This window comes from Mesoplodon bidens (genome assembly GCF_964165515.1).
Source record: "Mesoplodon bidens genome assembly, chromosome: 10".
In the NCBI taxonomy this organism is placed as follows: Eukaryota; Metazoa; Chordata; class Mammalia; order Artiodactyla; family Ziphiidae; genus Mesoplodon; species Mesoplodon bidens.
The window spans coordinates 26450673-26474211 of record NC_138172.1 but is presented as its reverse complement, the minus strand read 5'-3'; the positions used below and the strand labels follow the sequence as shown (position 1 = coordinate 26474211).

The window sequence follows — 23539 nt, the reverse complement described above, 5'->3', positions numbered from 1 at the left end:
GAAAGATGTTGCCTTTGGGGGAAGCTAGGTGATGAATACACAATCCTCTCTGTACCATTTTTTGCAATTTCTTGTAAGCCTATAATTATTATAAAATCAAAAGTTTTAAAAAAAAGAATACACCAAGCTTTTTTTTTTTTTGCACCACCAGGGAAGCCCCCACCAAGCTATTTTTTTAAATTGTCCCTAAAGTGGTGTGCTTTTTACGGTGTCTGAGTTTAATCAGTCAATCCTTCATAGAAACAATAATGAAATAAGAATAATATAAGAGAAAATAAAGAGGGTAAATAGGGTCTGATATAGTAGGAAGTCAACCAATTGTTATTTCTTAGGTGACTAGGATATAATTAATAAATAAAATAATAATAACAGTAATATTAGTTGACTTCTTTCTTATTTACTATATGTTAGACTCTGTTTTTATATATTAATTCATTTAATCTATTCAAAATCCTTGTGAGGAAACTGGGGCACAGAAATGTTAAGTAACTTGCTAAGGCCACGCCATGTGTAAGTGGCAGACCTAGATTTGAACCCAGGGAGTCCAGCTACAGAGCTCTAACCACTAACTACCTAGGGTAGGGGGACATGCCTTCTTTCACTTTGATTGGACTCCATGAATAAAGACTCCATAAATAAAGCAATGCCTTATGCATCATATTCTGGGTTCCCCAGAACATTTGATAAATGATGGAATGTCCCAACACAAACAGCTAACCTTATTTTTATTTTAAAACGTTTCTCTTCTCTAAGTGTCATGTGACACTTCAATGTGCTGAGTCACCTCTCAAAAATCCATTAATTGAAAGGTGATTCTTCTTCCAGGGCCCCTGGTCTAGGGTGGACAATGCACTTCCCTCACAGACCCGTCCCTCCACCAAAAAAATCTATACCATTACTCAATAGTGCACATTGGAACTTGAAAACTAATTGCTGAGTCTGACACTTAATCCTGTTTGCATGACTGGAGTTCAGTCCCTGTGAAAGTCATTCTGACTGTTGATGTGAGTGGACCTGATGTTTTCCTCACAATGACACACTCAGGAAGCCTAATCACTACACAAGCAGCAAGCCTGGGGACTCTTACAGGAAGAGGAAATGTATAGTGAATCATCAGGCCAAATGAGGACCTTAATATTCTTCAAGCCTACCTCTGTCTCTTCTCTGATGACAAAACCTTAGAGTCGTTAAAAAACACGTACCACATCGTCAATACAGTAGTATTCACTCTGGAGGTTTTTCAAGTGTCCTTTGTTGCTAAAATAATTTAGAGCCTCACACTTTCTCCTACTGTGATGTCAAAAGAACTCACCTTGGGTAACTAACTTCATTCTAAACATCACCTCTTAATGAGAGGCAGCCTAGGTATGAGTCCAGTTCTACAAACCCTGAGTAACTTCACATAAGTTTCCCAAACTCTGTGCCTGAGTTTCCTCATCTGTAGAGTAGAAATGATGATAATGTGGTCTACCTTGAAGACTAAAGGTAAAGATTAACTATATCAATGTATAAAATGTACCTAGAACAGGAACTGGCACAAGTGCTAGATGTATATTTGCTATTATTATAACTCTTTAATCTCATGAGAACTATTGTTGTAATGATTTGACAATTTCAATTGTAATAAATTAGAACTTAACACATCATCTCTATTACATCAAAACCTGGAGCTTTCTAGGGACCTCCCTGGTGGTCCAGTGGTTAAGACTTCGTGCTTCCACTGCAGGGGGCGCAGGTTCGATCCTGTCAGGGAACTAAGATCCCACATGCTGCATGGTGTGGCAAAAAAAAAAAAATTTTTTTAATTGTAAAAAAAAAAAAACCTGGGGCTTTCTACTTACCAGGGCCGTCTCTGTACAAGGATGACACCTCCACAATGAGGTTATATTGCTTCACAGTCTCGTGGTCTGGCTCTGTGATGGGCTCAATCATTCCAGAGAGAGGGTGAATCCAGAATCTTTGTATAACCTGGATGTCACCATTGGTTATCTTGTACATCACACAGTTTGGTGGGTTGTCTTCATCAATGGTTGTCACTCTTCCAACTTTGTAGAAAGCTGCCAATAATGTTTCTTAAGGTTCATTCCTGTCATGCAGTTACACCATTTTAAAAAGCTTAACATGTCTTTGCCTTGCAAATAGTATCATAGTTTCTCAGAGGGTCAACCTGCATCCTTGTGGACAATGCAGTGTGTCTGAAAAGCACAACTCTACAGGATGGAAGATGGATTTATAGACGGTCCACTTTCAGCCACACGGCATGGGTCAAATGATATGAGTTAACACTAACTTTATAAAAATAAGAAGTAGCTTCCATGTAGTGCACGTTTGTTTTCTTCCAGGCATTATGCTAAGATTAGCATCAGATAATGGCTCACCACACAGATTCTGAAACCAGACTGCCTAGGTTCTGAAACTCAGCTCTACCACTCATTAGCTGTAACGCATCAGAAAATTCTATAATCTCTCTGGGCCTCATATTCTTTATCTGCAAACTAGGAATAATGACAGTATCTACCACATAGAGTTGCTGTGAGGATTAAATGAGGTAAAATACGTAAGACATAGAGTAGTGTCTGGTATAGTGTAAGTGTTATATAAGAATTAGCTATTATTTATACACATTATCTCATTAAATCTTCTCAACAGCCTTATGATGTATGTGCTATCACTGTCCCCACTTTATAGATAAGGAAACTACAGCCCAGTGGTACTAACTTGCCCAAGATCACAGAGCTACTAAAGGTAGAGTCAGGATTCAAATCTGTGCTTGCTGAATCTACAGCCCACATTTTAAAATTGACTTGCTATAAGTTCAGTGTGCAGTTCTCCCAAATAATCTTCTAGAAAAAACACAGGTGCGGTAGATGGGTTGCATTAATAGGCTCAGATTCTTTACCCTTCTTACGTTCATGCTCTTCTCTGTGTAACCTTATAGTGCCCTCCCACGTGGCTTGTTTTGGCCAATGGGACATGAGCAAACCTGCCGCCAGCAGAGGCCTGAAGAGCCCTTGTGTGACTAGGCTTGCTTCATTCCTGCACCTCTTCCTCTGCCCTGAGACCTGCTCAGACTAGCCTGTTGGAGGATGAGAGGAGCCAGATCATCCAGCCACACCCACTGAAGCCAGGCTAGATCCACAAAAAGCCAGCAAATCCCCACAATTCCAAGCAAGCACAGTCCAGCCAATTCTTAGACTCATGGGCTAAATAAATGTTTGCTGTTGCATTACTCTAATTTTTTGTGGGTTTCATTACATGGCGTACTTATAGATAACTGACACAACAGAGTTACCGCTCATTCATTTTCTGCCTGGATAATAAACTCCAGGGAAGATACCTGACCTTCTCCATTTAGTGAAATTCCACCACACAATGACTAGGCTCACCAACATGCATTATCTAGGACAGCTGTCCCCAACATTTTTGGCACCAGGGACCGGTTTTGTTGGAAGACAATTTTTCCAGGGAATAGGGTGGGGAGGCAGGGAGGGGGTGGGGGAGGATGGTGCAGGCGGTAGTGCAAGCGATGGGGGGCGATGGGGAGCAGCAAATGAAGCCTTGCTCGTTCACCTCCTGCTGTGCGGCCCGGGGTGGGGGTGGGGGTGGTTAGGGACCCCTGATCTAGGGCGTCTGGGTTACTGATAACCAAGAATGAAAATTAGGGAAAAGACATCATTTCATGTGCTGTCCCCACCCCCTTCAACCTACGGGGGTTCTTTCTCTGTTTGCATTCTTCCTTTACCAAGATTCATCAGTCTCTGAAAATGTATCATTAAGCAGGCAATGAACACAACCCAGAATACCAAGAACAGAGAAAACGCATTTGTGAAAAGGGACTTACTATTTCGTTATGGCAAATCCAGAATCTAAAAAGTCCAACCTATTGGTTGTGTGAAAGCATCACTAGTAAGAGAAAGGTGTCATAACTGATTTAGGACCACATAAAAAATAGATTAAGGGTAAACTTGCCATCTCTAGCATACACTCCTGAGCAAAGATAGTGCCGTTTTCACATTTAACACCTGGCAAAGTAAAATGGGAAGCTTATTTTTCTGTAGGTGTAAAATTAACCTTTCAATAAAACTAAAAGCTATCTTGAGCATCTCTAGCTAAGTTTAAAATAGAGTAATTATGAAACTGTAAGTCTGCCAAACTTCCTCATCAAAAAAAACATTGGAAATGAAATATGTTTTCCTTTGTGACGTACAACCCAGCGTGACTTAATTTTCATGTTTCCCCCTCAGTCATTTCTGATAAAGGAATTTCTTTGCCTATGCCTCCCTCCCTCCAGAAGCCTTTTGTCAATGAGAGATTCAGGTATTCATTACATACCATCAGAAATTTTTTTTTTACTTTAAAGATGATAGACTCCCATAATTTTTTTAAGATGAAAAACCTCATGTAGTCCTCAAGGCACACTCAAATCCTCTGTGCTAATCAACACAGCATGAAAAAAGACCTCCACGGTAATAGATTTTTAATATCCTCAAGGTCTGTAGGCTAAATGTTTGATATTCTGAGGAGAGCTTGTTTTCCAAGTAGTATTAACTTTCCAATTTCCTCCTTTAAAGCAAATTGCCACCAAGTTGTGAAGATTTTGTCTTCTCTGATGGGCATCGCCTCAAAACACTAACCCTTCCCTAATTTTATTTACTATGGTAGGGAAAATCAAGGGATGATTTTAAAAAATCAAGGAAAAGGTTCTAGGACGTTGTAGAACGTTGAGTGTAACATTCACTCAATGAATGTTAGTGGTTATTTTAATTATTGTTGTTATTGTTGTTATTATTACTATTATTGTTATTGGCAGTGCTGTCATGGCTACTGTTAGTATGTATCATGTAATTTCAGTACCTAAAATGATCAGTTAATCCTCATCGCAACTCCATGACATAATTCTTACAAGCTCCATTCTACAGATGCGAACTCGAAGGCACACAAAGATTGTGGGAATAGCTTAAGGTCATTTAACTGACAGTGGCAGAGATAGAATTGGAATCCAGTTCTTTTTGACTCCAGTTTTGTTTGACCCCAACCGTTATGGTATTTCTGCTACATCATGTCACTTTCTTATGAAGACCTAGACGTCTTCTCTCTGCTACAGCGGGTCAGTAGCCAGCTATTTAGAGATTAGTACACATTAGAATGACTCACTTATCTCTTTGTATGAATTCTCAGCACTTGTTTTCAGACTTCTGGTGACAGTCATCCAAATCCATCCAAAAATAAGCAGGCTGGAATACTAAACAGAGAACTGGACCAGAAATGATTGCATTTAGCTGTCATCTCTGCCACTCACTAGCTGTGTGACCCAAGTCTCTCTCCAGCCCCAATTTTCTCATAATAAAATAAACAGGTTGAATCTTTCCAGCCCTCCCAAATTGGTGATGCTGTAATTAAAAATTCTAAATCCTTCTCCTCAGCTATCAATAAGGCATTAAATTTTCCTTAAGAAAACGTAGAAGTGTTCAACACATTTAGAAAGTTTTGCCTTCAAAATATAAAACTACATTTCAGGACAACTTTGGATAGTTGGAAAAGAAACTGACATAAAACAGTTGATTCCCATAAAACACTATTTTTTTTAATGTCAGTCTTAAAAGGTAAAACTATAGAGATGTTAAACAAGCAGAGGTTTCCAGAGGTTAGGGGAAAGGGAAGAGTGAATAGGCAGAGCATGGAAGACCGTTGGGGCAGAGAAACAATTGTGTGATACCAAAATGGTGGATACATGTCATTATACTTTTGTCAAACCCATGGAATGTACAACACCAAGAGTGAGCTCTAATGTAAACTCTGGACTTTGGGTGATAAGGATGTGTTAATGCAGGTTCCTCAATTGTAGTAAATGTTCCACTCTGGTGGGGGATGCTGAGAGTGGAGGAGGCTCTGCATGTGTGGGAAATCTCTTTCCCTTCTGCTCAATTTTGCAGTAAACCTAAACTGCACTAAAATGTAGTCTATTTATTTTAATGCAAGTCTCTATTTTAAAATCTACATTGATTGTCATTAACTTTGGAGGGTCATGGAATCCCTTTGATAATCTCATGAAGACTATGGGTCATTTCCCTTAGGGACCCTCAAAGCCAATGCTCAGGCCCTCTGGTCCAGATTTACAATTTATAAGCTAGGAGATAACGCTCCATTAACTCTAGAACCCCCTAGAGCTAGAAGAGCACCACAGAACTGGGAGAATGCAAAGGGAGGAAAGAAATTACAGTAATGAGGCTCCCTCATTACTCAGAAATCAATTCTGAGCACTTCTGAAAGAATAGCAAACGTCTATGGGGGGAAAACCAGGATCCTGTTTACAATAATTCTATTTACATGCAATTTTTCTGAAATAGTCTGGTCATATACTGTAAGATTCAACTATGTTATGTTCTAGAACTAGGATATAGTTATTTATTTTACAGAGAGGTTAAGAACTTGTCCAAAACAGCATGGTGAGGCAAACAAATAACTGAAATCCAAATAAGTGGGTTTTTTATTTCCTAGTCTTGCCTCAGAACAACTGTCTAAAGAATGTATTTGTCTGCCAAGGAAATAAGCTGGTTTGAAGTAGTGTGGGTTTCACCCAGTGATATGCTGGCAAATGTTTAACAACCAGCTCTCTGGGGGAAAAAATAAAAAGAGTGTGTGAATGTGTGTTTGTAAGTGTGTATGTGAAAATATATCCACATAAATACATAAGTTTATTAAAAATTTTACTGATATAAAAGATGTATAGAATACATTTTAAAAATAATAACAAAATATACAATACTATTTATTGTAAATTCCCATATAGAAAATTGATTCTTTTTTTTTTAAATGATAAACCTAATTTTTTTTTCTTTTTTTTTTTTTTTTTTTGGCTGCATTGGGTCTCTGTTGCTGCGTGTAGGCTTTTCTCTAGTTGTGGCAAGTGGGGGCTACTCTTCGTTGCGCTGCGCGGGCTTCTCGTTGCGGTGGCTTCTCTTGTTGTGGAGCACAGGCTCTAGGCATGTGGGCTTCAGTAGTTGGGGCACATGGGTTCAGTAGTTGTGGCTTATGAGCTCTAGAGGGCAGGCTCAGTAGTTGTGGTGTACGGGCTTAGTTGCTCTGCGGCATGTGGGATCTTCCCAGACCAGGGCTCGAACCTGTGTCCCCTGCATTGGCAGGAGGATTCTTAACCACTGTGCCACCAGGGAAGCCCTACAATTGATTCTTATGGAATGCTTTAATTGATTTTTGCCAAGCTCTCCTTTCCATAGCCATTGCAATTGACAAATGAAGGTAGTTCCAACATGAATGTTACTTGATGTTTTCCTTTGTTTCACTTCCACCTTACTCTTTACAATGTCTAGAGCTTCACTAGTTCATCAGTGAAGGGCATGACTTCTTTGTTGAACTGGATAATAGTTACTGATTTCTAGAAGAATATTTCCACAGTTTTTATGGTACTCACAATAATAGCTGCAGATACACCAGATGTAAGTTTAATCTGCATTGATAACATTTTCTCTATCACTTTCTTAAGTCTAGAAAATCAAAAAATTAATGAATCAAGCCCTGATATGTAGTATTTGCCTATTTCCCTGGTGTAAATACTCCCACCACTGTCAACTTTAAGCTATCAACATAATGACACTAAGTTGGGAAGAGAGTTGCAGTAGCACACCATTATATATACAGAATTTCCCCCATGCACATCCAACAGGTGTAAATAACATCTAGAGTATAATAGTAACATAATAGTAACATAATTAAGAAGTTCTGAGTTTTGAGCATTTACTAATTTTGTTTTTAATATAATTTATGTAACTAAGTGTATATAATTTTATTTTTAATGATAGTTATTAATAATCAGGTCATAGAATTCCTGAAAATTCCCTTGAAGAATTCAAACAAAGCCTGGAGGACCCACTGTACAGGGATGCTGTGCAAGGGATGGGTTCCTCTCTTGGATGACAGAAAATAGTAATTACCTCTGCCATCCCTTCCAAATCTAATGTTCCTTGGTTTATGCTGGCAAATTATCTTTGACAAAGGAGGCAAGAATATATAATAGAGAAAAGACAGCCTCTTCAATAAATGGTGCTGGGAAAACTGGACAGCTACATGTAAAAGAATGAAATTAGAACACTTCCTAACACCATACACAAAAATAAACTCAAAATGGATTAAAGACCTAAATGTAAGGCCAGGCACTATAAAACTCTTAGAGGAAAACATAGGCAGAACACCCTATGACATAAATCACAGCAAGATCCTTTTTGACCCACCTCCTAGAATAATGGAAACCAAAACAAAACTAAACAAATGGGACCTAATGAAACTTAAAAGCTTTTGCACAACAAAGGAAACCATAAACAAGACGAAAAGACAACCCTCAGAATGGGAGAAAATATTTGCAAATGAAGCAACTGACAAAGCATTAATCTCCAAAATATACAAGCAGCTCATGCAGGTCAGTAACAAAAAAACAACCCAATCCAAAAATGGGCAGAAGACCTGTATAGACATTTCTCCAAAGAAGACTTACAGATGGCCAAGAAGCACATGAAAAGCTGCTCAACATCACTAATTATTAGAAAAATGCAAATCAAAACTACAATGAGGTATCACCTCACACCACTCAGAATGACCATCATCAAAAAATCTACAAACAATAAATGCTGGAGAGGGTGTGGAGAAAAGGGAACCCTCGTGCACTGTTGGTGGGAATGTAAATTGATACAGCTGCTATGGAGAACAGTATGGAGGTTCCTTAAAAAACTAAAAATAGAACTACCACATGACCCAGCAATCCCACTACTGGGCATATACCCTGAGAAAACCATAATTCAAAAAGAGTCATGTACCACAATGTTCATTGCAGCTGTATTTACAGTAGCCAGGACATGGAAGCAACCTAAGGTCCATCGAGAGATGAATGGATAAAGAAGATGTGGCACATATATACAATGGAATATTAGCCATAAAAAGAAATGAAATTGAGTTATTTGTAGTGAGATAGATGGCCCTAGAGTCAGTCATACAGAGTGAAGTAAGTCAGGAAGAGGAAAACAAATACCGTATGCTAACGCATATATATGGAATCTAGAAAAATGGTACTGATGAACCTAGTGATAGGGCAGGAATAAAATGCAGACGTTGAGAACGGATTTGAGGACACGGGGGGAAGGGGAGGCTGGGACGTAGTGAGAGAGTAGCATTCACATACATATACTACCAAATGTAAAATGGATGGCTGGTGGGAAGCTGCTGCACAGCACGGGGAGATCAGCTTGGTGCTTTGTGACCATCTAGAGGGGTGGGATAGGGAGGGTGGGAGGGAGGGGTTATGGGGATATATGTGTGCATAGCTGATTCACTTTGTTGTACGGCAGAAACTAACACAACATTGTGAAGCAATAATACTCCAATAAAGATGTATTAAAAAAAAGAAAATACAAGTATTACCTCTTGCCATCCCTTCCAAATCTAATGTTCCTTGGTTTATGCTGGCAAATATGTCCTAATTCACATATAATTCATGGCTGAGATACAATGCTGACCAAGGTCTTGACTCTGGACCTGAAACGTAATCTCGGATGTTCTCAGAATTTAAATTACATGGATGATGACCCCATTGTCCCTACCTTCTTACAATTAGACCTAATTCAGAGGCAAGAGGAAAGAGAAACAAAACAAAATTAATATCGTGTATTTTTCCATTACAAAAATCCTTGATCTGGCATCAAATTTAAGGGAGCCTTTGGGGAACCATCAGGATAATACACTCAGGGCATTACTCATGAGAATGAACTTCTCTGAAGGTCTGGAGCTCCTCATCTGCTTGTGCTTTGTCAACCCACATGCTCTTTACCACCAGTCACTCATCTGCGATTTGTTTCCTTGTGTATGCTTTAACACCACAGAAGCCAGGGACCTCTTACCTCCTGATGTTTCCAGAATAGAGAATGAATAGTGCGCAGATTTGAATACAGGGCTGAGATCGTTGGCAGGAGCCGCTTCTACAATGATCGTCACAGTTACTGAAAAATTAAACAGTAAGTAAATGCTTTGTGGTGGTGGTGGTTTTATTCTACATACTAGTTAAATGTGCCCCGGGGAACAGGCTTAGGGGAGGATTTTGCTCCCAAATGATCCCTGTTCCCAGACTCTGCGTTCTCAAGGGACATAAATGAATTCTAGTGCTAATCAAAGCAATTAGTCAAAGATATATAATGTACTGCATGCTATATTTTATTTTATAGAACAGTGATATACATCCGTATATATCATATACATATCATATATAAATGTATAATTATATATTTTACACAAGAGAGTTTATTATATTTTTCATGGGTCTAATCTCTTCCATTAGAGTTTGGGTGTCACTTTCAACCCAGCATATGACTTTCTACATTCTGCTTTTAATATATGCTAGGAGGTGAAATGGAAAGAGACTCAGAAAACCCATGTCCAAGGATTGGTTATGACATATGCTTAGTGGCCTTGAACTAGCTTAACTTCTCAGATGCCCAGATTCTTCATCAGTAAAATGGAATAACATCCGTTTCAATCTTCTATTTCATAGTGTGTAAAAAATGAGATCATTCCCAAGAAGGTTTTTTTCCCTATAAAATGTTAGTGAAATGTAGTTATTATATCTTTTTCTTCTCAGCCAGATGTTTGCATATTGCAGGTTATAGAAAAGGAATACTATTTTTCATACCAACAAGCTCAAACTAACCTATCAGAAAGTTATTAAAAAGAAGAAATTTGTCAAACACAAAAGCAAGCAAATTTCAAACAGGGAAACTCTTAACATTTTAAATAAAATAATAATTAACATTTACTATGCAAGGCACTGACTCGGCATTAGTATTACTGTCTCCATTTTACAGACAGGAAAACTGAGGTTCACAGAGTCAAGTTCTTTGCCAAAGGTCACAAAGCTAGTAAGTCACTGAGCAGGTATTGGATCAAGTTGAGTCTGCCAACATCTCCCCAAATGTCTCTTCTAACATGCTAATATATCAAATGCAAAACGCCCAGTTAAACAAATATTAAAAGGTTTCCTTATGGCAAACCTTCGTAGGATTTCTGGTATGTCATTCTGTATTTTGGATCTCCATCTATCCATTGCTTCCCAAATTTATTTGACCATGGAATTTTTCCTCTAGTTGATCATCTTGTAACCATGTTCTGAAGAACGCTTGTATATTGTCTCTCTTGGAAGTCTATGCCATATGTGTCAAACAAGAAAATTTAATCTGGGGCCCATAGAACCTTGACTTCAGAGAATCTGTAGCATTCTTTATTTTGGTATATAGTTATTTATTTTGGTATATATTATGTGTATTTTTCTAGGTATAGGGGCTGTAGTTTTCATCAGCATCTCAAAGGTATGCATGACCACAAAGAAAGGGTAAGAAGCACTGTTGCATAGAGACAGGTGATTTATGTGAAAGCCTCTATATTTCCCTCGATAAACTCCATTTATGTGCTACAAGAGCAGATGCCATTTATATAGCTTTGCCATACTATGATTTTTATTGTCTCCATAAAGACTCAAAATTGTGCTAATTTGTTGGCCTATAAAAATAGACTGAACCACATGTGGGGTGTTACAAGCATTCTTTATGAGCAGTTGCTGTGAATATGTTGGGGTGTGAGGACAAGAGAGGACGTGGATTTAATAGCATGAGAGATCTTTTTTTCTTTTTGTATTGGAAAAAGGCTCCAATCTGGTGAAAGGGGCAGATTCTTTTTTGATTAGTTAGGCCATCAGGATGAGTAGCTACAAGAAAAAGCATTCTTCCTAAAAGGTCTGTTGGACAATGTTACAGGCTTTTGCATGAACCAAAGAAACTCCACCAGTGGGGAGTAGAGAAAACACAAGAAAACTTCTGGGCATATTGTCATCCTGTGTCCCTGTCCCCTACAGATCATTTATCCACACAGTTGGGTCATGTAAGACTATAAATCACATTGGTAAACTGAGTCCTGTTAAAACTCTTGTATCAGGGAGTCAAGAGGGATTTAAAGAGTTCTAGATCTGTGGCTGAAAGTTCAGCAGGAAGTTCCTTCTGGCTGCAAATACATGTATGCTACCATCATTCCACCTGCCTAATTCCATGACACAGTACTCTTTCCCATGGCTTTCAGATGCAACCTCAGAATCCTTCTCAACTCAATGATCCTAGGTGACCACCACCAATGGATTAGAGTTGGCGCAAGAGATAAAACCGAAACATCACCTCTATTCTAGGCTCTCCCTTACCAAGCATCAACATTCTACTACTAACCCTGTGTTCTCCACAGGGTTAGTAGTAGAATGTAGAAGTGAGAAATACTCACTTCTTCTTGGACGTCCTTGATGCCAACCACCTCCTGGATCACTTATTATGATACTTTCCACATAAAATAGACACTGGGCATTAATAATAGATGTATCCAGAAATTTTTGTGAAATCCTATTTTTACAACTACCTCTATAGTTACAAATTCACTCTTAAAATATGATAATATGTAGTTGAACACATAAATGACCCCTTGGGGCACTTTATGTGTGTTCTCATTTGTACAACAATAAGCAGAGAGAAGCAGGTGTCAGGGGTTGGCTAAGCTCACTCACCAGCTAGGCACTCTGCTCTGCTTCCAAAGCACACAGTTTAAATCTGTGCCTGAGGGTGTGTTGCAATTAGCAAAACCATGACTGTTAAATCCACAAGTGTCAAGGGACTCATGACCGTGCAATCTGGGAGGACTTAATCTCAGCATACGAAAGGCCTGTTCTAACACAGGCTGGAATGGAATCGTTATGAGAAGGCCAAATGGCAGAGAGAGGTGACCACTCTTTGCTCTTTCATGAAGGGAATGAGCCATGGAACTTGGCATTGTCCCACAGTTTGCATTAAAACTGGCTCTACCTATACTATGTAAAATAATTCAAATAAAATACCAAAAAAATGCATCCTATCACCCATATGTTTGGACTACATTTTACCCAATACCTGGCTCTTTCCAAATAAGAGATATTTGGCATTACTAAATGCTATAAACTGAATATTTGTGTTCCTCCAAAATTCATATGTTGAAACCTCTTCTCCCACTGTGATGGTATTAGGACAGAGGGGTTCTTTAGGAGGTAATTAGGTCATAAGGGTGGAACCCTCATGAATGGGATTAGCATTCTTATAAAAGAGATCCCAGAGAGTCCCTCTTGCCCCTTCTGCCATGTGAAGTTACAGTGAGAAGACAAACATCTAAGAACAGGAAGCAGGCCCTCAACAGATACCATGTCTGGCAGTGCCTTGATATGGACTTGCCAGTCTCCAGAACTGTGAGAAAAAAATTCTGTTGTTTATAAGCCACCCAGTCTATAGTATTTTATTATAATAGCCTGAAATGGACTAAGACACTAGACATAAAGTCATTTAAGGACATAAGGATTGGGCTCTACACATCCCCAACTCATCCCACTTTTAGCTCCAACGATCTCTAGGATCTCTAGCCAGAGCTGCATTTAGGAATTGTGTTTTGCTTAAGGGGCTGCTAAGAGATGAAAAAGACTTGCCAGATCTAATGATAACTTCCAACACGAATCTATCTAAGTCTCCCCTTCTTCCTTTGTCTAACCTAATAAAAACTGTCCCAAATATAAAGAATTTTTACACTTTAAAATCTCAAGTGAAAAGTCTAAAGAAAAGGCACTTACTGTTCTATGAAGTTGATCGAGCTTACCTGTATGGGAGGGACGTAAGTCATCAAATACTGAAATTGTCATTGCATACATATGGCCAGTTGCAACCATCTCTGGGTCCTCATAATCTGATTCTTTGGCAACCTGGTAGAACAACATTATTTCAGGAAAAAGGACTGACTTTTTTGTTAAGTGTACATGTTTTAAGTAGTAAGTCATTCTGGAAAACACAAGTGTATGGCCTTTTGCATTTAATAACGATAGCATTAGAATATGCCTGAGACTGGTTGAAGTTGACACACAAAGGTAAGCATTTGGCAGAACAAAGGGACATCTTTGATCTCCTTCCAGAGCAACTGATTTTTGGACAAAGCATCCTGGCATAGTAGAAGGAAAGCATGGGTCATATCCTGTCTTCATTGCATGCTAATTGTATGACCTTGGGCAAAATATTTAAAAAGAGAAAATATTTTGAAAGTACTTTGGAAGTAATAGAGCACATAACAAATGTAGTAACTCCTATTGCGACAAGTCAGTCACCATTTAAAAAATGTCTACTGAGTTGCTTCATTTGCAAATATTTTCTCCCATTCTGAGGGTTGTCTTTTGGTCTTGTTTATGGTTTCCTTTGCTGTGCAAAAGCCTTGAAGTTTCATTAGGTCCCATTTGTTTATTTTTGTTTTTATTTCTATTTCTCTAGAAGGTGGGTCAAAAAGGATCTTGCTGTGATTTATGACATAGAGTGTTCTGCCTATGTTTTCCTCTAAGAGTTTGATAGTGTCTGGCCTTACATTTAGGTCTTTAATCCATTTTGAGCTTATTTTTGTGTATGGTGTTAGGGAGTGATCTAATCTCATACTTTTACATGTCCCTGTCCAGTTTTCCCAGCACCACTTATTGAAGAGGCTGTCCTTTCTCCACTGTATATTCCTGCCTCCTTTATCAAAGATAAAGTGACCATATGTGTGCGGGTTTATCTCTGGGCTTTCTATCCTGTTCCATTGATCTATCTTTCTGTTTTTGTGCCAGTACCATACTGTCTTGATTACTGTAGCTTTGTAGTATAGTCTGAAGTCAGGGAGCCTAATTCCTCCAGCTCCATTTTTCATTCTCAAGATTGCTTTGGCTATTCGGGGTCTTTTGTGTTTCCATACAAATTGTGAAATTTTTTGTTCTAGTTCTGTGAAAAATGCCAGTGGTAGTTTGATAGGGATTGCATTGAATCTGTAGATTGCTTTGGGTAGTAGAGTCACACCAGTCAGAATGGCCATCATCAAAAAATCTAGGAACAGTAAATGCTGGAGAGGGTGTGGAGAAAAGGGAACACTCTTGCAGTGCTGGTGGGAATGTGAATTGGTACAGCCACTATGGAGAACAGTATGGAGGTTCCTTAAAAAACTACAAATAGAACTACCATATGACCCAGCAATCCCACTACTGGGCATATACCCTGAGAAAACGATAATTCAAAAAGAGTCATGTACCAAAATGTTCATTGCCACTCTACTTACAATAGCCCAGAGATGGAAACAACCTAAGTGTCCATCATCGGATGAATGGATAAAGAAGATGTGGCACATATATACAATGGACTATTACTCAGCCATAAAAAGAAACGAAATTGAACTATTTGTAATGAGGTAGATAGACCTAGAGTCTGTCATACAGAGTGAAGTAAGTCAGAAAGAGAAAGACAAATACCGTATGCTAACACATATATATGGAATTTAAGAAAAAAAATGTCATGAAGAACCTAGGGGTAAGACAGGAATAAAGACACAGACCTACTAGAGAATGGACTTGAGGATATAGGGATGGGGAAGGGTAAGCTGTGACAAAGCGAGAGAGTGGCATGGACATATATACACTACTAAACGTAAGGTAGATAGATAGTGGGAAGCAGCTGCATAGCACAGGGAGATCAGCTCTGTGCTTTGTGACCGCCTGGAGGGCTGGGATAGGGAGGGTGGGAGAGAGGGAGATGCATGAGGGAAGAGATATGGGAACACATGTATATGTATAACTGATTCACTTTGTTATAAAGCAGAAACTAACACACCATTGTAAAGCAATTATACTCCAATAAAGATGTAAAAAGAAAAAAAATATATATATACTGAGTACTAATTAAGTGCCAAGTGCAGGTGTAGGTATTAGGGAAATAGCAATAAACAATATGATCCCACAGCAGAGACTTGAAGACAATCCTAATATAATAGTATTGGCATGAATCTTAATTGGCATTAATTGGAATGGGTCAACATGACATCAAGTATCCAGGTGTTTGGGAACAACTACATTTTTAAATTTAGTATCTCATTCATTAAATCATTCATTCATTCATTGAAGTATACTGAGTACCCACTACACACCAAGCACTATGGGAGGTATTAGAACACAGAAATAAACTACTCAGAAACATGTAAAGCTATAGTCTAATGAGAAGAGGCAAACAATTAAATAGGAAGTTATAACAGAGTGCAGTAGATGTTTTGATAGCAGAAGTTGAACTTATAATGTAAGCTCATAGCAGGGAGAACTAAGCCACTTATGATAGTAAAAGAAAGCTTGTAGGAATAAGTGATATTTAAGACCCAAAGAATAATTATTAAAATGTAGAAATTAATTAGAGGTGGGCGATGGATGGAGGGAGCTGTTCAGAAGCAGAGCAAACATATGCAAAGGCCAAAATTTTAGTTAGCATCATGTTTACAAAACTTCCATCTTTTTTTTTTTTTTTTGCGGTATGCGGGCCTCTCACTGTTGTGGCCTCTCCCGTTGCGGAGCACAGGCTCCAGACATGCAGGCTCAGTGGCCATGGCTCACGGGCCCAGCCGCTCCGCGGCATGTGGGATCTTCCTGGACGGGGACACAAACCCATGTCCCCTGCATCAGCAGGCGGACTCTCAACCACTGCGCCACCAGGGAAGCCCAAAACTTCCATCTTTATCCAAACTGCATTTTTTTTTTTTAGTAAAAGGCGAAAGATTTATTTGATCTGAAGAGAAACCAGAGTATCAAACTCCATTTTTAAAATGACAGTTTTCCATTGCATTTCAAAATGAACATCAACCCAGGAAACCTCTTGGCTCAGTGCCTAAGCTTCCAAATTCACAACATATATAAATGCTCAGCTTGTAACTTGTGGAGTTTTCCAGAAAATTTAGGGTTTGGACCAAAAAATGAGAGAGGTCATCAATGGCTTTCTCAGCCATGTCTTCTGACTGAGGGAGAGTATTTGGTGATGTTTTAGTTAAGGAACAATTAAGCCAACCTAACAGGGATTGGTACTTTGAAAAAAAGACCTGTGGAAATTAGAAGGAGGATTCTCCCAAAGCAGAATTCCATCTTGTGAAGGGGGAAAAAAAAAAAAAGCTTACTGTGTCCATCCTCTGCTAATGGTGAAGGTTTACAATTTCAAGAGGGAGCTGATCTACCACTCCCAGTGCCAGGAGAATCAGCCATCATCACACGTACAGGCAGACTTATCTTTAAGGAAATCAGCGTGATTTTTAGCCTCTGATTCATTTCCCCAGCTAAATAGGAAGTAAATTATATTGTACTCATGACAAGAAGGAGAAAATGATGGCCGGCAACAAATAATGAAGGAATTGCCCAAACGTCTTCCAGCAAGACAGCAGAGAAGGCCAGATTCCTCTCTGCTGGGTCCCAGCTCCTTTTGCAGAGTCTACCAACAGTAACTACACGGTGGCCATGAAATGACTCCAACTCCTTGGGGAAAAAAAAATCCCTGGAGATGCACCACCTGCTGCTCACCTGGATGAAATTTCCAGCAGTTGGCACTTGCTCAAAGAGTTGTCCAGAACCAATTGGCCCCAAGCTAGAAGCATAATGGATCATATCAGGAGGTTCATCAAGGTCATGACACAAGAGTCTTGCAACTACTGTATCTTTTGCAATCATCTCTTTGCCTGTGTACCTGTGTTATCTTGCAAGGACAAAAAACTCTTTAGGTGGATAGTCTTAAAAGGTAATGGTTTTCCCCTAAATATCCACTAGTTTGGGTAATGCACATGTGTGACAGCCCTACTTATCCTGGGACAGACAGTTCAGCTATGAAGCATCCTCTGGGAGCCATTTCCCAAAGGGTGCTATGAATTTGGTCTGACTTTGTTCCTTTTCTGGGAGTATTTCCTTTGTATACCCAGCTGGGTACTTGTTTGGAAGTCTATCAAGGACATCACCTCAATAGAGCAGGCGTAGGTGGGAATCAGATCATTCTCAAAGATTGTTCCAATCTACAGCATCTGCATGTTGTGGTCAAGAGGGACAATCTTAACCTAGAGGTCATAGTGGACTTACTTCCATCTCTGTATAGTCACCCGTTTCTTCACTGGGATCCCTCGGCCCCAAATGCTCACTTTTAAGCCTCCAACCTCTAAATCCTAGTCATTCTTCAAAGACTCACATAGATCTCACCCCTTGAGGAAGCTCCCCTGAATACTCTAGTCCCACATGTTCTTCTTTTAATATAAAATCATCTTGTATTTTTTACTGTCTTTTTACATGTATTCATCGTATCATCCTGACAAGATACAACCTCCTTACAGCAAAGGAGCAAAGCAAATACTCCTGTCACTTCCAGGGGCTATAGCACTGGGGTCAGCATGTAGCAGGTGTTTGGTTAATTAACTCTCATCCCGGGGAAGGGGGTTGGAGAAGAAGGAGAAAGAAAAGGAAAAGGAAGGTATCATTTACTGAGTGTCTGCCAACTCCTATACAGAACAGATTCCAAGCATTGTATTTGATCCTTAAACCAATACTATGAGGTAGATGCAGTTATCATCTCGACTCCAAAGGCAGAGTAAGTGGGGCCCAAACAAAACCACATGGCTTGTAATTAGCAGAAGCTAGGTTTTAGTTCTCATTAGATAATCAGGAATAAAGCTTAGGAAACAGGGCCTGGGGTGGGGTGGGACAGCTGTCCTATGTGTGGTTGAGAGATTGGTTGGAGGGGGGAGGGGAGACACAGAAAAGTGACAGAAATGTAGGTTCGGAGACTGAGCTTCAAATAATAAAAATGGGCTTCCCTGGTGGCGCAGTGGTTGAGAGTCCACCTGCCGATGCAGGGGATGCGGGTTCGTGCCCCGGTCCGGGAAGATCCCACATGCCGTGGAGTGGCTAGGCCTGTGAGCCATGGCCGCTGAGCCTGCGCGTCCAGAGCCTGTGCTCCGCAACGGGAGAGGCCACAACAGTGAGAGGCCCACATACCGCAAAAAAAAAATAAAACAAATAATAAAAATAGCCAGACTGACAGAAATACAACCTCATAATCCCTTATCCAAATTCCAAAATCCAAAAGCCCGGAACTCAGCATTTTCTCACAATTTATTGAGATCATCAAAGCCTGACCTAACCTGACCTGCCAGATCTTTTTTTGTCCCACTTAGTGTGACTGTTTCTATGTACCACTGCAGTGCTATTCATTGATTTGAATAGTGGGTACTTGCAAAATATATGATAGACACACCATATTACCTTTCTAAAATTCAAAAAAATCTTTATCTTGAAACATAGCCAGTGCCTGAGTTTCCAAATAAGGGATTATGAAACTGTGATAAATAACATTTATGAAATTCACACCACATGCTCAGCACTGTGCTGAGAATGTTTTTATAAATTATCCCATTTATTCTTCACAACCACCCTAAAGAGTAAGTATTATTGTTATCCCATTTTATAAAGAAAGAAACTGAAGATCATAGGGTTTCAGTAAATTACCCAAGATCACAGAGCTCATGTGTGATAGAACCAGGATGCCAAGCCAGGTCTGTGACTCCAAAACTTAAGCTATCAACAACTTACTGTCAGATCCAGGAAACCTAGATTTCAACAGGTTATTTCTGAGGACCAGAATATGAGATTAAACAAGAGTCATTGTGATCACCAACCACATAGCCAGTTGAGCCAATAAACATAGCAACGCCTCTGCTTTCCACTCACTTAAAATTTTTAACCCTGACCACCCATCTCAGCTCACCTAATCAGAAACTGATCACAGGAAGATGCATTGTCATTAATGCCGTGGATATAGCTCTCTCCACATCAAGGCAAGAAGCAGTAACCACGGTCCCACGCTCTGTAACAAAACAGCACATCTTGCTGCAAACTGGCCCAGGCTGTCACTCTCAAAATTACTTTATTATATAGTGATGGACAAAAATAAAGTGTGAATTATGCCCTATTCATTAGAATTAAGGATCTGACTCAAAATGTAGACACAAAATACCCTCATTAATCATATTCTATTAGCAAGTAGCAAAACAGAAAAAGATTGTTGGCTTAGTGGAACAGGGAAGACTTTCTAGAAGGGGTGGTCCTTATTTTAGGCCTTAAAGGATATGTAGGATAAGGAAATGGCGAGTAGAGATCATTCCCAGCAGAGAGAACATCGTACATGAAAACACAGTAATGAGGTCATAACTTATCAGACTTCCTTCCACCCAATCAATCCATCCATTCACTCAATTTCAACAAGCGTTTGTGGAGTGCCAGCTATGTGTCAGAAACTGTCTTGAGCACTGTATGAACCACAATGAAATCCCTGCCTTTATGGAATTAACAATCTGGGCTGAGAGGCCAACACTAAACAAGTGTAAACAAGAAAAGAAATTCAAATAGTCATATTATTAAGGAAATGAAAACTGTGACGTGATTAAAAATAATGTCTAAGGGTGAGGTTCTGAAAAATGCAAGGACAGAGGTCCCAAGGCAGTCGGCTTAGTCATTTGGCTGCCGACTAATGTAAGGGACCAGGGGACACAAGGAACAGTATGAGGTTGGAGAGAGAGGCAGTGGCCAGAGAAAACACGGTCTTGGGGATGAGGTAAGAAGTCTGGATTGCATTCCAAGTGCAAAGAAAATTACAGGAGAATTTTACAGAGATCCAATTTGGCTTTTAAACAAACTCATTCTAGCTGCTCTGCTCAGAGTATTGGAGGGGGGAAGTGGGAAGGCAGAAGCCCAGTTAAGAGATCTATGCAGTAATTCAGGTTAGAGGGGATGATGGCTGCCTTCACTGGGATGCCCTCCCAGGAGCAGAACCTGGGATGAGAATTTGAGTGCAAATAGTTCATGTGGGAGGAGAGCCAGGGCACTGTGGCACGGAGAAGTGAGACAGTAAAGGAAAGGCTGCTGATTAAAAAAAATGCGTTCAGGGCTTCCCTGGTGGCGCAGTGGTGGAGAGTCCGCCTGCCGATGCAGGGGACACGGGTTCGTGCCCCGGTCTGGGAAGATCCCACATGCCGCGGAGCGGCTGGGCCTGTGAGCCGTGGCCACTGAGCCTGTGCGTCCGGAGCCTGTGCTCTGCAGTGGGAGAGGCCACAACAGTGAGAGGCCCGCGTACTGCAAAAAAAAAAAAAAAAAGGAATTCATTATCAAACAAGTTATTGCTCTGAGCAACTAGAGCTTAATACCCCTGGGGAACTCTGGAAGCCAGCACAAAACACGTGCTCAGAATCGTCCCTCCAAGGGCAAGGAGCTGGAGTATTTATACACCCATTCTCTTCAGTGATTGGTTGAGAGCTTGTGGGGAAGGGTAGTATTTTCCCAACATTTCTAACCTGCTCTTTATGGAGAAGGGGCAGGGCAGAGGTCAGACCCCAAATCATCGCTCAAGCAAAGAAACACAGATACTTACTGGCAGTTGGAAGTCAGGCCACCAAAATGCTAAGGCCTGAAGACACAGACAGCACCTGCTACAATGGCTTAAACCTACAGATGTGCTGAAGATGAGCACCTGTCTTCTCTGCTCAGCCCCGGAAGAAGCCTTACATTCCACATAATCTGATCCACACCCCACCCCAGCCTCAGCCACAGCTGATTGGACAAGAAGTGAATTACTGACTCTGGAAAGTTCAAACCGATTCTCTCTCACAAAAACTTGAACGCAGAGCAGAGAGAAGAATGATCTAGGTCTGAAAAGATGAACTAGAAGGTCAGTAGAGTGGAAGAGCTAAGGTCTTCATTCTGAAGCAGCCATGAAGAGCCACAGGTTAGCTCATGAGTGGACAAAAACTAGGTTTTGCCAAAAGTTATGCAACAGATGCATATTAAGCATCTACCATTTGCTTCTTGTAGGGGTTCTGAAAATGAAGACAATCTGGTATCTACCCTCAAGGAACTCAGTCTTGCAGAGGAGACATAATATAGATGATAAGAGTAGGAAATAAGAGAGAGAATTTGAGCAATCTCAACCTACCTTTGTCAACTGCAAAGTAAGCATTCCATGGATCTAGTTCAAAGGTTAAGTCTCCCAAGTAATCTTCATCGGTTGCCTGGCATACTCCAACTGTTTCCCCAGTTGGAATTTCCTCATCCAGTGTGATGTCGACTTTATTGTGCAGAGTTGAGTTTACAGAGGTAACACTCAAAATAGCATTTTCCATATTGAATAATCTTGTTTTAAAAGAGAAGACAATTAGAGTGGCATTTGTTTGGTGTGTATTGTTCTCCACCTCTTATGGTGGTGGAGGGGTAGGGGCTAGAGGTAGTAATGATGAAAATGGAAACTATGGACCATGGTATTGACCCATTTACTGAGCACTTGCCTAGAGTCTAGACACAACGCTAACCACTTTTCATGTGTTTTCTCATTTATTCCTCACAGCAGCCCCAGGAAGTTGGTACCATTTTACAGATGTGGAAAGAGATTTTAAGAAATTAAGTAACTCTAAGAAGTAAATACCAAGGTGGCTGAGAGAGGATTTGACCCCTAGCCTATCTGGCTCTAGAGACTGTATGCTTAACCATTGTGCTCTTAGCCCTATATTGTAAGAACCAGTTTCTTAAAAATGCTGTCCCCTCTATATGGTTATAAACTCCCTGGTGATAATTATCACCAGAATTTTCCTTGAGGGCAGTAAGAGAGAATCCAGCCCATCAGATACTAAGAACATATTACACTAATAACACCTAATTCTGTTGCAATTTCAATATATTTTATACTTTAAAAAACTACTTTGTGGGGCTTCCCTGGTGGCGCAGCGGTTGAGAATCTGCCTGCTAATGCAGGGGACACGGGTTCGAGCCCTGGTCCGGGAAGATCCCACATGCCACGGAGCAACTAGGCCCGTGAGCCACGACTACTGAGCCTGCACGTCTGGAGCCTGTGCTCCGCAACAAGAGGCCGTGATAGTGAGAGGCCCGCACACCGCAATGAAGAGTGGCCCCCGCTTGCCACAACTAGAGAAAGCCCTAGCACAGAAACGAAGACCCAACACAACCAAAATAAATTAATTAATTAATAAACTCCTACCCCCAACATCTTAAAAAAAAACAAACAAACTACTTTGCTTTCAGTTATTAAGAAAGCCTTTTCTTTGGAATCTTAAGAGATTGTTTACATCTGACTTGTTTATTTTCCTTCTCAGCAAAAAAAAAAAAAAAAAAGAAAAAAGAAACCATTTCATTCTAATGGAAATTTTACTAATGAATTTCAGAGACTACATTTTCATATTCAATTTTCAAGGCCAAATTAGAAGAATACGTTTTATTTCCTTACCTGCAGGTAAGAATGAGGTTCTTATTGTTGACACTGACAAGGAAAATCTTTAGATAGCAGTAAACAGTCCTCTGGGATCAATCACTTTAATAACTAGTGAGAAACTGAAAGGGCAGCCACAGGAAAGACAGCTAAGATTTTATAGTAACTGACAGACTTTCACAGAAATAGAATCTATTGGGCTTTAACTGACCAGTGAAAACAATTGATTCATTTAGTTAAAATGTCAGTCAAACAAGTTGTTTTTTGTTTTGTTTTGTTTTTTAATTAATTTATTTATTTATGGCTGTGTTGGGTCTTCGTTTCTGTGCGAGGGCTTTCTCTAGTTGCGGCAAGCAGGGGCCACTCTTCATCGC

At 40.0% G+C, this 23539-nt stretch overlaps 1 pseudogene across 1 annotated transcript in view; it reads right to left on the bottom strand.

The window, feature by feature from the left end:
- Positions 1–1685: 1685 nt before the first annotated feature.
- LOC308624250 (cadherin-related family member 3-like) overlaps positions 1686–23539 on the bottom strand; it is a 39448-nt pseudogene continuing 17594 nt past the window's right edge. Inside the window, exons 4-10 of the transcript in view lie at positions 23184–23287; positions 21882–22078; positions 19662–19760; positions 17438–17600; positions 13702–13804; positions 9903–10001; positions 1686–2057 (exon numbers count right to left, since the gene is read on the bottom strand). The product of the transcript in view is annotated as a cadherin-related family member 3-like (transcript). The remainder of the gene's footprint in view (positions 2058–9902; positions 10002–13701; positions 13805–17437; positions 17601–19661; positions 19761–21881; positions 22079–23183; positions 23288–23539) is intronic.